Raw genomic sequence first — 15,466 nt, 5'->3', positions numbered from 1 at the left:
ATTTGATCGTAATTAAATAACATAAAAACTTTGTGGATTTTCTTCATTAAAACGCATCACTAGGGACACCAGATTTTCGCGAATTAATTTTTCACGAAGTTATGTTAATTGGGTCAGAGAGTTACAATTTTTATAGGTATGAACAAGACTCATTCTGTACGCATGTTTTACAATCGCAATTTGTTGCGAATTTCTCATTTTTTTGTGTTAAACACATTTTTTTACGAATATCGATGAATCGTACATTCATCGGTCACAAAATTCCATTATTTTATTTTCGACAATAAATTCAACATAAGTAGAAAATTAATGGGTTTGTCTTTCATGTTTTATCATGTGGAAAGCATCGCTGTGGAGAAATTATGTGCATCTCGCATGAGCAATGCTTAGGTTCATTACACGCTTAACACAGTAAGAAGAAATCTGTAAAAGATATTTACGACTAAGGAATAATGTATTTTGATAATTTGGCAGCCAAGTGGCCTTTCATAGTGTGTGCAAATGAACATAGGCGTATTGTTTTTTTTTATATTCACATGACACTTTTCTCCAACTAAAGTGTAACAAGCCTACTGATACCTTTTTGCTCATAAAGTTCGGCATCTTCCTGTCAGCAGAAATTCTCTCTGGGATAAATTTGAATGGAGCTGTGCTGTGCTAATGACAAAATCGAATTAATGAAGTTCTACTGAATGCAATGATCGATAAAGAGATTTCCATGTCCCCCCCCCCCCCACGATTTACATGTTCTAAATACAGACTTCTTTTCACGATTTACATATTTAAACAACACTTTTTTTCACGAATTACAGTAGTTTTATTTACCGACTTTAAGGTAGTTTATTCACGATTTTACAGTGTTCCTACACATCAAGCAAACAAATAATAGCCTACACTAATTTTAGGTTTGAATATTTACTGAACGTGAAAGTTCATACGAACTTCTTAATGTGGCAACACCGACAGACCAGGATGTGAATGCGGCAGATTTAAACATCCTTTTTTTCCCTCCTCCAGCCAAAAGTGCCATTGTTTTGGTATTGCTGGTTAATTAGGTGCCAGTTACAAGGGATTTTGCTGTACATACAAATTATGCTAATTTAATATCTTTTACAATAACATGATATGTTGTGTAATAATTTCATTGTACTGGTCCAATATAATAAAAATATTTGTTTTCTCATTAGGCATACTTAGTATCTTCAATAACCTTCATATGCATAAACATTCAATGGAAATACACGGATACTAATTGCTTACAAATTTATAGGTTAAAACCAGATTAACTAAAAACCCGAAGTATAAAAGTTTTGGGTTATACCCATAAAGTTTGAGATTGGACTTAATTGTATGTACTATACCACTGAACATCCTAATATGTATTAGAGTTCCATGTCAATTCAACCAGGCTGTGTCACCCACCAACAGCGATTGTTATGGTATTTTGTCATGAGTTTTATGTGGACTAGTATAAAAATCTGGCAACATTTTAAACTATTTGCTTGATGCGTTATGAGTTGCAGCCTATTGAAGTTCATGTGTTTGCACTCAGTAATTGTGATATCAATGATCGCAGAGTGGAACAAAAGTAGACATAAGAATTGAAGAATGAAAGAGCCTTTGATTCTTGCTTTATTTTATTCAGTATACAGTGGAGATCGTTACAGTATGGTTTTCTGAAGTCCGTATAATATATTTACTGAAATATCTAATTTACTTGAAAAATTAGTAAATGTATATTGTTATAAACCGAGAGCATCAACGGAGGCACTACAGCAAATGAAAGAAGTTTCGAGGCATTTGGGACTGAGACTTAACAACGAGAAGACGAAGTACATGATTTGTGCAAGGGAGAAAGAAAGATTCCAAAGGGTGAGAAAGCTGGAACGGGAAGGTATGAGAGAGCTGGAGAATTTAAGCATTTGGGGATTCAAGTAACTGAAGACAACGAGGTCAATATTGAGATTAAAGCACGAATAGCAGCAGGTAATAGGTGTTATTAACTTATGCCTCTAACAAGTTATTCAAATCCTCCAGGCTCTCAAGAAGGCTGGAACTAACTGTATACACTTACTGAATGAGAGAAAAATAGGCTTTGAGTGTGGGAGAGAAAGGCATTACGGAGGATCTTTGAAGTGATCTGTGAAAGGAGGGAGTGGAGTATTCGATATAATCAGGAACTGTATCAAGACTGTGGGGAAATACACCTGGTAGCGAAGGGAAAGAAAAGACGATTGTACTACTTGTGTCATGTTGTGAGAGTGGAAGATGAGAGAGTTCCCAAGAAGACCCTTGATCAACACCCAGAAGGTAGGAGGAAACAAGGGCGACCCAGAAAGAGCTGGATGGATGATGTCAGAGAAGATGTGCAGGTGCTGGAAATAAGGAATTGGAGGAGGTATGCTCAGGGACGTCGCTAGGGGGTGCGAAAGGGTGCGCAAGCACTCCATAAAAAATCGGAGCACCCCTTTCCGCACCCCAAAGGACATTTGAAGTCCTGATTTGAGCAATTTATTTTAAAAAATACTAGGCATAAATTATTTTGAAGAAAAAAACAAACATATTCCTGTAAGAGTGTAAAACAATTTTCATTAAACGCAAGAAATAAAAACTAGCCATTATTCAAACTGTACATAACATTTGACACATAATTACAGCATTGTCATAAAGAGAAACTTGAGTCAGAAGGTGATTACTATGCGGATGACTTTCAGCCAATTCTTGATAAAATTTTTAATGAACTGGAACACGGATTTTCTGAACATAGCTCAATAATTAAAGGCTTGAAGTGTTTGCAACCCGGATCTAAGAATTTTCTTGGATGTGAAAAAACTATGTCCCTTGGTGCATCGTTATGGATGTAATGAACAAATTGTGGAAGCCGAAGTGAAACTAATCCCTAAAACAATTGAATGTTATGAGAATGAACATGTCACTACTGACAACACTTTAAAATTTGTTAATTTTCTTCAGGAGTATAAATTGGCATTTTACGAAATTCACAAACTTTCCATAGTTTCTATCGTAACATCAGCATCTAGTGCGGGATGTGAACGTGCATTTTTGTGTTTACGTTGCATTAAAACTCACTTGCGGAACAGAACGGGCCATGAATGTCTCAGCGATCTCGCAGTCCTTGCTGTAGAGCAAGATCTCGTAGAGGCGCTGGATATTGAGGATGTAATCGACAAAATTTGATGCTGCCCATGGTAATCGACGTATAGCTTTATATTAGGAAACTCAACACACATTCCCACATAAGTAGTAATAGTAGTAATCATCATCATCATCATCCTTGCATGTATTGGGCCTAGTGGCCCGTTACGGTCTCTTGCCAAGGCTTGAACAGTCTGCCCAAGGATCTCTTGCCCACAGGATGGTAATTTAAAATTTGGCATGGAATTCTAGAACGAGGCATTCTGATGACATGTGATCTCCAGTTTTGTCTGTATTTCTGTAGGTATTTCGTAATCGGTTCAATCTGCAGTTCCTTCATGTCAAAATAGTAGTAGTAATAATAATAATAATAATAATAATAATAATAATAATAATAATAATACATAGTAATGATATTAAACAGATGTATAGTATGCGCGCAACTGCATGAGAGAATATTTTGGATTTTTTATGTACCACATTTTTACAGCTCGCACCCTATCCGCACCCCCTTTGCTCTGATCCTGGCGACGTCACTGGGTGTGCTGTGGACAAGAAAGATAGGGCGAAAGTTGTAGGAGAGGCCAGGGTCCTTCATGGACTGAAGCGCCAGGATATTGAATGAATGAATATTGTTATAAAAAACAATTTGCTGTATCTTCAGAATTGTTGATATTTTTTTTTACAAATAGATTTTACACCAACTTTCGTTAGGAAAAAAAATATATCTGTTTTGGAGAAATCAGAGGTTCTTAAGAAAAAAATTTCGATAAACTCTAAAAATTAAGCCACGTAAAGCATCTGTAAAATCTCATTTTCAAACTCCCTCTCAAAAACAGCACCTCACTCAGGCGTGCACAAAGAAATTACAATTATGTAGAGCTCAATGTAATTGAACATTGTATCATTTCAAGAAGCTCAAAATTGCTTGGTGTTAAAGTGAGTGAAACATTTCAGGTGACAAACTACTTACTTACTTACTGGCTTTTAAGGAACCCGGAGGTTCATTGCCGCCCTCACATAAGTCTGCCATCGGTCCCTATCCTGAGCAAAATTAATCCAGTCTCTATCATCATATCCCATCTCCCTCAAATCCATTTTAATATTATTGAAGGTTTCGTAACAAGCTGTTTTTTTTACAGTGATGGCTTGTTAGCCCTTTGCCCAACCCTCAAGCTAGAGGACCACCCCTCATCGGCTGTCCACGACAAACTACACAGGGTGGAATTAATATAATTATACAGATTTTAACAGCTTATTCCTAGGATAGAGTGCAACAATAGTACATTATGCAACGAGCCTATAATGGTAGTAATTAAGACGCGAGTATGTTTATGAAATGAGTGCAAGTGAGTTTCATAATTTTCATACGAGCGTCTTAATTACCATTATAGGCAAGTTTCATACGATTTTTTATGCTCGACCATATTTCTAAATTTAAATTATTCATAAATATTCATATTATTCTTAACTGACTGGAGAGCGGAAGTGACCTTGTGCAATATCTCGTAAATTGTGAGATGTGCGCAGACGCGAAAGTATTGATTTTTTCCGAGGAACAAATGTCATTGACCTTGATATAATCTAGAGAGTAAAATGAGCATTAATCTTGATATAACCTGGAAATTGATTTAGACATTGAAAAACGAGATGACAAATTGAATTTATTTGAATATTATTTAAAATTAACGCTAATTATTATAGTAACAGAACATAACTTTCTGTGACAGTATTGGATTTCCAGCCTCCATGACGTTTCGCTAGTTGTCTTTCGATTGCATATCCGAGAATAATCGATACTTGCGCTTTTATATTGCTACAGTGGTGCTTTCTGATTGGTGGAAAACCTGAACTTTAATGAATAGGTGTACTTTAATGAGGTCCATTAAAGGGCTGCTACCAGGTGTATAATTACTGCATTTCGGCATGGTTGAGCATAAAAAATTTTAATATAATGTTAGTCCCAAATAAATACTTTTCTCATAAAAAAAATAATTTTTCCCTAAATATTAACACTTAATAGGACTATTCATACAATTCTCATTTGTACTGATATCATTAGTTGAGAAATGGATAAGGAATGATTTATCCCTAAGTAGTTCTTAAATAAAATGGACGGTTTTCTTGCAAATTAAATACCGTACAAAGTTTAACATGCACATATAATTATTTCCTGCCATTAGGAAGACAGGCAACCCTGTTGTAGTGATTAAGAAACAGAACACTGCTATTCAGACTGCTTGCGTGTGTGTATAATATTCATAGGTGGCTATGCACTACTGCGAAACTACACAGACTTTCATCCTAATTTTCTAATTGACCATGTACTTAATTACAAAATGGGTAATAAGTTTTTTAATTTATTTTAATGTGTTCTGTTGCCCTCTTCAAACTGCACAGTTACATCACTTCCACTTCCAAACATAAGAGAAAAGAAGCTATAGTCCCGACGCTGTTATTTCCAGCGTGACTCCGCCTCTTTGCTTACGTCTTAGAAAGTGAAGGCTCTATAAAGTCTTGGTAAGTAGTATCGTTCGCCATTTTTGTTCTTATGTTTCCGAGCTACCATACGAGGAATCTATTTGCCACACCCTTAAACATTATCATGTCGTAGCTTCTATGATAATAAATCAAACGCAATGTAATTCAGCAAATAATTGAGCAGCAAATAACGTCTTCGTGTGCTTTCTGCGAACGCCAACGAAAGAGCTAAAATGGCGGGCGATTATATTAAGCATTTATCGAGCCTTAAGAAATGAATCAGCGAATCACAAGACGCACACATTTAAATGTAGCCAACCTGCAATGTGATTAGCTGCCGGAAATTAGAGTGACGGGACTATAGCAGATGAAACAGTGAAAATGGTAACAGACTTTTATATAATAATTCTGTTCTTCACAGTCCAATTTTTAATATTACCATTTATTATTGCAGCAGTTGTAATTATTTACAGATCTGCTGAAAGAAGATGAAAATACTAGTGCATTCGAAAAGTAATGGCAACATAGTTACTGTTTCACACTAAATTTATTTAGGTTACTTTTGACATTACATACTTCAAATATAGTCTCTTGCCATTTGAACAATATGTGCCAAATTCTTAGAAGATGGCGGTCTCCATCTGCAGCAGCATTTCAGGATATCTCTCTCACTGATCAATCTAAACCTCTTTGGATGTCAACTCTTGATTGAAAGCAAATGCCTCGCTTCCACCAATTTGCAATAGTTCAGTATGGTAGAACTTCTCTCGTACAGGCTTCTTGTAATGCACTGAGTTGCATGTTTTCCTCTTGCAACTTGAATTTTTATGAAGCACCTTTGTTCGTACCTTTAGGGCTGTACTGTTTACTACAAATCAGAAACAGCCACTGTATTTACAAAATATGGCTACTTCGAGACTTTTAATATTGCAAATTTATTAAACAATTGCTGCTCTATTACGTAGTACAAGATTTCAATGGTCACCGCTAGAAGCACTTATTTACAGCATTGTTGCCATTAGTTATCGAATGCCCTAGTAGTAAAGGTTGTAGCAAAAGCTGGAAAAATAAAAGTAAAAAGAGAGTAAAAAAGTGAGCCACAAGAGTCAACATTGAGCGAATGTGGTACAAGTCAACATTCAGTAAACATATTCCCTCCTAAAACCGTCAAAATCCCCTTCCCCCCTCCCCCCAATTGGTTTAGATTAAATATGAGTGTGCAGTGAAATTTTAAATTATACCTTTAGCATGCCACATGTTGAAAAAGGTTAAAAAAAGCTGCTCTAAATGATCAAAATATCCTATAATTTAGGACTAAATAGTAGTAACACATCAACGGCTCAGTTCAATGATCCCGGAATTTTACTTGGAAGTTTGTTTTTTTTTTTTTTACATATTTTGAATTGTTGCCTTTTTGATTTGGGCATTTAGAGTAAATTGATAGCAATTGTTTTGAGACAGAGTAATCTTAAACAGGGGGAAATTAATAAATAATTGAAGTGAGAGATTTCTTTAATGATGATAATAAAGGTAAAAAAAGGTAAAGGTATCCCCGTCACATGCCATGAAGGTACTTGGGGGACATGGAGGTAGAGCCCCATGCTTTCCATGACCTCGGCACTAGAATAAGGTGGTGTGGTCGGCACCACGCTCTGACCGCCTTTTACCCGCAGGAAAGACCCGGTACTCAATTTTATAGGAGGCTGAGTGAACCTTGGGGCCATTCTGGAAGTTTGGCAACAAGAAAAATCCCGTCACCACTTGGGATCGAACCCCGGACCTTCCAGTCCTTAGCCAGCTGCTCTACCAACTGAACTACCTTAATGATGACAATAGAATGTTAAATTCTAAAAATTTGTTATAGTCAGAGATAAACAAATCCCGGGTACCAAGTTACCATGGCACCTAAAAATTATTATGTGGAACCTGAGCACAAGTTCGAAGTTTTTAAGACTAGCTGGCATGGTGCCTAGAGCACTGAATTTATAATTCTACAGTCCCAGGGGTGATCCCAAGTGTGCCCCTGATTTTTTACTTTTGTTGGGCAACTCTGTGGTCCAGGTAACATGGGTTTTCCCTGAGAACTCCAGTTCCCCTATGGCATCCCAACAAATCTCCATCATTAGCTCATCTCATCGTGGGTGTAGCGTGGACCAACTTCCTATGGTGCACCCTGGGCAACAACTCTGCCGGTAAATTGGTCTACATAACTGAATTCATATGGGTGAATGAGGAACAGTTAAATGTCCGCCATTAGTAAAAAAAAAAAAATACTTTGATTTATTTTATGCTGCTACGACTAATACATAATATTGCCACCGGAATAGCTCAGTCGGCTAAGGTGCTTGTCTGCCAATCAAAGTTGCACTCAGATGTGGGTTCGATTACTGCTTGGACTGATTATCTGGTTAGGATTTTCCCAATTGTAAGGCAAATGTCAGGTAATCTATGGCGAATCCTCTGCCTCATCTTGCTATCACCAATCCCATCGGCGCTAAATAACCTAGTAGTTGATACAGCGTTGCTAAATAACCAAGTAAAAAAATACATAATGTTAACAAAAGCGGTCCACACCTGTGGAGTAACGGTCAGTGCGTCTGGCCGCGAAACCAGGTGGCCTGGTTCGAATCCCGGTCGGGGCAAGTTACCTGGTTGAGGCTTTTTCTGGGGTTTTCCCTCAATCCAATATGAGCAAATGTTGGGTAGCTTTCGGTGCTGGACCCCGGACTCATTTCACCGGCGTTATCACCTTCATATCATTCAGACGCTAAATAACCTAGATGTTGATACAGCGTCGTAAAATAACCCAAGAAAAAAAAAACAAAACAAAAGGAATAATTTTTTTCACCCTTATGAAACCAGTTGTGTAGACCAGTTTACTAACAGCTTCCTATGGCACCCAAAATCTTAGAAGTTTTGTCTATCCCTGGATATAGTGCATAGGCCTAATACTTTTAATAGTTCAATATATACATAACATTCAATAATTGTTCATTACACTCATATTTATTTGAATTTAAAATCACTTACTTATAAAAATGAAATTGCAATTAAAAAAAAGCAGAATAAAAGCAAATGTCAACAATAGACTTCAAACGCATTCACTGCCTTTTAAAAGGAACTACGTCCTACCAACTACAATTAAAATTATATTAGCACAGCAATAAAAATTTTGAGTTGACTGTTTGAACTGGTTATTTCATTATAAATGATTAGTTCCATAATGGATTTAGTCCTTTTTTGCTGCGTATATACAACATTACTACAAGTTGTTGCTGTAGGCCTATTGAACTAGAAAGAGTAATTTTCTGCCTTTTCATGGTATGTCTAACTCGAAAAGTCAATTTGTTTAACTGTTTCCCTTTTGAACTGAACCGTCGATATTGTAGCCTTAGGCCCTAATTTAGAAGAAGAAATGTGATTTTAATTAAAGAGGAATGGCAAAAACAGCTGACAGTGATAACTTATACGAGTAATATGTATGGTTCGTTGGTTTGCTGGTTAGCAGTGGCGGCTTGTGCCTTTCTTGAATGGGTGTTCACAAAAAATATGAGTAATGAACACACTGATATATTCTCGTATAGCTGAATCACACGTCAGAGATAAACGAGTTCTAATATTCATGCACCAAATCTACGCATATGAAACCAAAATTAAAACCATTAAACAAGAGTAGAGTAAAATTAATTCATAGGACTCATCTTCACTGCTGTTGTAGATGGTGTTGAAGATCTGGATTTATTTGTAGAGAAATTCCATGCGCCTAGTTTTATCAATAACTTTATTATTGAAGTCTCTAATCTTGTTAACAAGTTTTTTTTTTTTTTTTTTTTTCCACTGCCAACATAGCCAATGTACTTAATCGGTCTTCTGTCATGGTGTTACGGAGGAATGTTTTAATCCTCTTTTAATTTAACACACAATTTCACACACGTCCGTTTCCAAACTTGAAATGTTATATACCGTTTCAACTCTCAATAAGCACCAATGCAGCTTGTATTTTCCTTACTTTGCTGAACAAAAGACAACAGAACCAGCCCCCGCGCATAATGGTATTTTGAAAAGAAAAAGTAAAGAGAGAAAACGAGGAAAGAGGGAGAAAGGAACAGGATGCCAGACCCAAGAGAGATGGAGCATCTCTTTTTCTCTGTCACTAGCACATTAAGACCTGTGCGAGCCAGAGCTGTTGTAACCATTGTAACAAACCAGAAAATATTCTCGCCTCAGGCTATTTCACCCTGCTACAGAAAAATTGTGCGAGCTGCTGTCAACCTCAACCCGTCCAATGGAGATTTAAAGACACACGACACACGAACGGGACATTATCTCGAGACGAAAAATGTAGGAACGTCATGTGCATTGGAAAGTAATAGATGTACCGGTAATAATATTAATACAGTAATACGTATGATTATTGTTGGTTTTTAAGGTGTTCACGTGCTCATATAGAGGAACCGCCGCTGCTGGTTAGTCAACAATCCTAAGACTGGTTGAAACCTCATAAGCAACACCAATAAAGCATAACTCAAGAGGCAACTAACTCAGGAGATAATGGGTTAGGTTGACCAGTTCCTTATCCCTCCATTGCAGAGTCCTACAAAACTGACTAGTTAACATACTATCACAGTCTAGTAGGCCTATATACAGTCACGGAGCTCAATACGTAGTAAATATGCATCCATAGATAGTTGCTAACCACTAGGACTGCTACTATCGCCTTATCACAGACAATGCGACATAGTACCGGCACAGTCTATTGTTCCTAGTACCCCCAACAACTCAAGCTTCGTGACTGTATGTACTAGACTGTGACACTATTTTATTGGGTTATTTTATGATGCTGATGATGATGATGATGATGATGATGATGATGATGATAACATCAGGTTATTTAGCATCTGAATGAAATGAAAGTGATAATGTTGGTGAAATGAGTCCAGGCTCCAGCACCGAAAGTTACCCAGCATTTGCTCGTATTGGGTTGAGGGAAAACCCAGGAAAAGACCTCAACGAGGTAATTTGCCCTGAAATGGATTCGAACCAGGTGGGGTTTTGCAGCCAGACGCACTGTGATACTATCCTAATCAGACTTAGACTTATGCAACAATTATTCTTCCTCTGACAAATGTCAACTGAGATGTAACTGGCCTATTAGGTACTTTATTTCTGTCAATTGGGAATATAATATCAAGTTACACATTTATAGGTGGAAAGTTTTAAGTTTTGCCATGAGCAATTCATTGTTAAGTAGGCCTAATCTCCAATGAATAAACGGACAAAGAGTGCTAAAAAATGTATAGGCCTACTTACAAACAGTAAGACTGCCTAAAGAGAAAAGGGTGATATTCTAATACAAGGGTAGGTTCCCACAAAATGTTTTGTAGAAGTTAACAAATTTAGAATTAGTCCTACCTATGGTAATTCTTCAAACAGCTACATCAAGAGAGTCAAAATTTCCTTTTGTTTCATTCGTTTCTCTGAGATGTACATAGTGATAAACCATGGTTTTAGTTTGCAGCCACAAATACTTTCAACATAAAAATCGTTTGATAGTTATCATAGTTATCTTCCCCCCCCCCCGGTTACATGTTACAAATAAAACTCTCTAGAGATTCAGGACGCAATAAGAGGGAAACTGACCAATTCCCTAGTAATTCGTCCTGGACCTCATGTTATATTGGTGATTAATAGCGAGTAGGGTGTGGAGCTACAACAGTGCATTAGAATACAGAGATAAGTATCAAACGATTTTGAAAGTATTTGTGGCTGCAAACTAAAATCATGTGTTCGTCACTATATATCGTAAATGTCACAGTGAAGCAATAGAAAATTGTGCCTTCTTTGGTGTAGCTTTTCTGGAGAATTCCGTCACGCAATGTATTCTTCACCTAACATAATTTGGAACAGGCGCTTGAGATGGGCAGGACATGTAGCATGTATGGGTGAATCCAGAAAATAAATGCGTTTGGAGACCTTAGGGGAAAAAGACCTTTGAGGAGGCCGAGACATAGATAGGAGAAAGATTTGAGAGAGTTGGGATCTGATTCTAGGGACTGGATTAATTTTGCTTAGGATAGGGACCGGTGGTGGGCTTGTGTGAGGGCGGCAATGAACCTTTGGGTTCTCTAAATCATTTGTAAGCAAAGCCCTAGATCATAATTATAGAGTACTATGATCTAGTGTAAGGCCTAATGCAAGAAAAATTGAAATTTAGTAATTACAGGTTATTTTTTCAGCGTAGAACATAAGCTCGAAGTGTTAATGAAAATTAACTTGACCATCATAAAATGACGGTGTCAAAATGACAATTAAATAAATGAACGCAATAATATTTAGTATTAGTAAAAATATCAGAATTTACTCAAAAACTTACCCGCGCAAAGTTCCAAACAATAAACAAATGAATATTGAAAGTTGAATTCAATTGGACTTCAGAAATGCCAACATTGCAATTAATACGTAGCCCTGTTTTGACCAGGAACGTTAGTGGTAAGGGGAAATGTTGTGAATGCTTTATAACAAAGGCGGAACCTTCGAACATAAAAGTACTTTAATGCTCGAAGGGCGGAACTAAAAATAGAGGAAAACTTAAATTAATACGAACAATCTAAAAAAATATATTATTTATTTATTTTCTAATGGCCCTATATTGAAACTTGAGGCAAAAGCGTATCGAAGAAGATAGCAAAACTATGATAATGAGTAGGCCTACAATGAAGAACTCTTTCCAAGCTCTAGAACGAAACAATGATTCCCCACAACAAATAACCTAATCAATAAAGAATCACTCTCCAGGGCCAAGACTGAATTACATATAATAATATGCACAGAGTGAAGACTAGAATATTAAGTTATCAGGCACAAATTTGATAAAAGGTAGAGAAGTTTGACTATTTGGGAACAGAAATTACTTCAAACGGAAAAATACAGCTTGAAATTGGAAAAAGAACACAGAAAAGTTCAAATGTATATACTTTAATACAACATTTTATTTGGAATAAAGATGTACGCATAAAGAGCATGGCAATGTATAAAACATATTTCAAGTTAGTTTTGAAATATGTTTCAGAAACTTGGACTAACACTAAAAAAGATCTGAGCAGAATTCAAGCCTCAGAGATAAAAACCTGCGAGGTATTGTACAGAAGACACGAAGAGACAGGATACGAAACGACAAAATCAGGGAATTTCTGAAGGTTTAAAAATTAACAACACAAAAGATTACAATGGTTTGGGCTCCTTAAAGGAATGGAAAGGCTGCCAAAGAGAATATTAAATTTAAAAGTGAAAGGAAGACAACCAACGGGAAGACCATGGGAAAGATGGCTATTTCAAATTCAGAAGAACTTGTAAGAACGGGGATACAAGTGGGTTGAAATAAACAGGAAAAAACTTGGGAAGACAGAGACGAATTGAGGCATATTTGGAATCGCCCTTCCGAAAGAAGGATACGATAAGATGATGATGATGATGATGATCACAGTCTAGTATATACAATCACGAAGTTCAATATGTAGTAAATATGCATCCATAGATAGTTGCTAACCACTAGGATCGCTAATACTGTCTCATTACAGACAATGCGAAATAGTACCGATATACAGTCTATTATTCCTAGCACCCTCACAACTCAAGCTTCGTGACTGTGATGATGATTTTTTTTTATTTTAGTAGGTTATTTTACGACGCTTTATCAACATCTTAGGTTATTTAGCGTCTGAATGAGATGAAGGTGAAATGAGTCCGGGGTCCAGCGCCGAAAGTTACCCAGCATTTGCTTATATTGGGTTGAGAGAAAACCCCGGAAAAAACCTCAACCAGGTAACTTGCCCCGACCGGAAATCGAATCCGGGCCACCTGGTTTCGTGGCTAGACGCGCAAACCGTTACTCCACAGGTGATGATGATGATATATTGATGAAAGACGTTTTATAGTTTAGATATTGATTGTGTGTGCTCTCCTTCTCTCTGGTCTGTGTGTGATCTGTGGGAATGAAGCAATGAACAAGTTTCTACAATCTTCAGCCAGTATCAGCACGTTTCGGATCATTTCGTTTCCGTTCGGTCGTTCTCGGAAACAATTGATAATCACTGTGGCGCCATATGGCGCGCTGATTTCAATACGAATCTCTTTTCTGTGTTAAAAATTCTGTGTTGGAAGAAATTGGGAACAGTTTAGGGCCTAAGTGTAATTTTCATTACGTTAGTTTTGCTTCCAGAAAAAATTGTGGATCACATGAGAGGATAAAACATGGTGTGCCTTCTGTACAGGTAAAGAAAACTTCCATTATAAATTTATTTGTATTTTTTCATTTCATATTTCATTAGTCATTGACTCATTGTCATTACGATCCATAGATTTTACTTCAACGTTGTTTTAAGATGTAAAGCGAACAATGGAAAAAAAAAAAAACATAAAAGTGCATATATATAATACATAATAAGTAGGTTAATTCAATTTACGAGCATATACAATTGAGTAGCTTGTTTACAAAATCTTCTATTTTTTTCTTAAAATTGAAATTATGTAGGCCTACATAATTTTGTAGTAATCCATAATACGCCGTTAAGTCATATGTCGGTTTTGTACTCATTTTATTGGTGTAACTTTCTTCGGTTTTAATGGTTAGCCGGTACTGCCAGCTCCCTCAACCTCGCTCTCACTGACTCCGTCTCTCAACAAATACAAAATTACATTCCGAATTGTAAAAGGAACTTTATTAAATGTGAAGCACAGGAACGCCATTTCATAATTTCAATTAAGAAACATGCAAAACGAATTAACTTTGCACCAAAAAGCGGATGCTCCCTGGACCAAAAATACACAAATTCAATCTTCTAACACGATTTTTTTTTGTTTGAATACTTTCGTTTTATAGTTTATTTCAGCTATTTTAAAAAAGGTAATAAGTGGCGTTCCTGTAATTCACAATAGCTCGAGTTGATGAGGGTACTAGGAACAATAGACTGTGCAGGTACTGTTTCGCATTGTTTATGATGGGGCGATGGTAGCGATCCTAGTGGTTAGCAACTATGTAAGGATGCGTATTTCCTACGTATTGAGCTTCATGACTATATATACTAGACTGTAGTAATACAGTACCAGTAGGCCTAATAAAGTTTTGTTTTGTTGAAATGGTAAAACAGGCAATAATAATAATAATAATAATAATAATAATAATAATAATAATTTAAATATGCTTTAACTAGTGGTCTGTAGGAGCAAAGCTGCTTATATTTTGGTTGATAATTAAAAAAATATTACTGATTAAATTTCCAACTTCTTCACTGTGTTAAATATTTAGGATTTACCTTGCTTGATTAGTTTTCGAAGTCTTGTGCTTCATTGTCCAAAGCCTAGGCAAATAAGATAAATCCTAACTATTAACACAGTAAAGAAGTTGGAAATTTAATCAGTGATATATACATTTTGAAAGTGTGTATAAAATTGAAGAAGAAAATATTACCTGAAATACCTTCTTTTTTTAGCTGAGAATGACGCAAATACCATCGGGCTTGTCTTGTTTTTTGCATAAACATTAGGCCTACCACTATCTTGGCTTTGCTCAGCTGTTTCCTTAACGACTACTGTACTTGTACCTCCTTTGAATCCTTCACACAGCTGAATGCTACATACATTTGCGAGTAAATACTGGCTTAGAAAGGTAGATTGTTTTTTTCTTGTATGGAGGAGAGACTCGAACACATAGACTGTAGCCTAAGGCTTATTGTGCTTATCACTCCTATTCTGTGAATGATTGGGTAGCTGAACAGCCAAGCTCTTGTACACTACAAATACAGCACCCCACACCGTGAACTTAATCTGGACT

The 15,466-nt window shown here is 36.5% G+C and overlaps 1 protein-coding gene across 2 annotated transcripts in view; it reads right to left on the bottom strand.

Moving 5' to 3' along the window:
• Positions 1 to 15,123, bottom strand: part of LOC138700273 (meiotic nuclear division protein 1 homolog) — a 28,102-nt gene extending 12,979 nt beyond the window's left edge. The window contains exon 1 of one of the 2 annotated variants that reach the window (XM_069826775.1): positions 15,104 to 15,123. The gene's annotated coding sequence lies outside the window, so the exon portion shown is untranslated. Of the gene's footprint in view, positions 1 to 12,010; positions 12,113 to 15,103 lie in introns of those variants that run through there. The other variant, XM_069826774.1, reaches the window with a different exon arrangement.
• Positions 15,124 to 15,466: the final 343 nt, after the last annotated feature.

The sequence above is a fragment of the Periplaneta americana genome, chromosome 5 (genome assembly GCF_040183065.1).
Source record: "Periplaneta americana isolate PAMFEO1 chromosome 5, P.americana_PAMFEO1_priV1, whole genome shotgun sequence".
NCBI classification, from domain to species: domain Eukaryota; kingdom Metazoa; phylum Arthropoda; class Insecta; order Blattodea; family Blattidae; genus Periplaneta; species Periplaneta americana.
This window is presented reverse-complemented; position numbering and strand designations above follow the sequence as displayed.